Source organism: Asparagus officinalis, chromosome 3, assembly GCF_001876935.1.
Source record: "Asparagus officinalis chromosome 3, Aspof.V1, whole genome shotgun sequence".
In the NCBI taxonomy this organism is placed as follows: domain Eukaryota; kingdom Viridiplantae; phylum Streptophyta; class Magnoliopsida; order Asparagales; family Asparagaceae; genus Asparagus; species Asparagus officinalis.
The window spans coordinates 2,781,429-2,782,556 of record NC_033796.1 but is presented as its reverse complement, the minus strand read 5'-3'; positions in this window follow the sequence as shown (position 1 = coordinate 2,782,556).

Here is a 1,128-nt window from a genome sequence, read left to right as displayed (position 1 = left end):
GATCTATGGAATACTTTTTGTAGAAAATCATATAAAGATGAAATGAAATGAAATGCAAGATGTGTCATGTTACCAATTTTGAAATCGATCTAATTGGTTCAGATTCATATACTAATTGTATTAATTTGGTATAACTTTATTAATACTTTCTAATTGTACCAGTTCTACTGACTGATTGTATCGATTTAAAATTGATGATGTATATTGTGTAGCATTTTACTTCCTCTCTCATACATCATTTTCTACAGGGAGGGAAATCCTCTCCACTATAAAAAAATAGTGAAGGGACCACTACATAATCACAGCTATTGATTATTATCTAGTTGATGGTTGTGATTTTTTTTTCTTTTAGTACAAATTAGGAATGAGTGCAATACACGAGGGTATGGTAAGTGTTAGATTTAGATTGTGCAATACACGAGGGTATGGTAAGTGTTAGATTTAGATTGTATCATAACCGCCTACTAAATAATCAACGATTAAGATTAAAAGTATGGTAAGTGTTAGATTTAGATTGTATCATAACCGCCTACTAAATAATCAACGATTAAGATTAAAAGTAGTGGTCTCTCCACTATTTTTTTGTAGTGGAGAGGATCTAAATCCTTTCTACAGAGAGCCATCTATAGGAACTTTTCGGATTTGGATCCTCTCCACTACAAAAAAGTAGTGGAGAGACCACTATTTTTAATCTTAAGCATTGATTATTTAGTAGGTGGTTATGATACAATCTAAATCTAACACTTATCATACCCCTGTGTATTGCACTCATTCCTAATTTGCACTAAAAGAAAAAATCATAACCATCAACTAGATAATCAATGGCTGTGATTATGTAGTGATCCCTCCACTATTTTTTTGTAGTGGAGAGGATCCGAATCCGAACTTTTCTCCCATAAATACACACTTCAACCAAACCCTCACTAGCTCTTTCATCTCGTCATCATTCACCTCCCAAAACCTCTCTCTCTCTCTCTCTCTCTCTCTCTCTCTCTCTGCTCCCCATACAAAAAAAAAATTAAAAATAAAATTAAAAAAATGAAAGGAAGAAGGGGTAACTACCACCTCAGCCCCTCCGGCAGCCCACCATCCGACGCCGAGCTCCCCGCCAACGCATCGGCCAGCGAC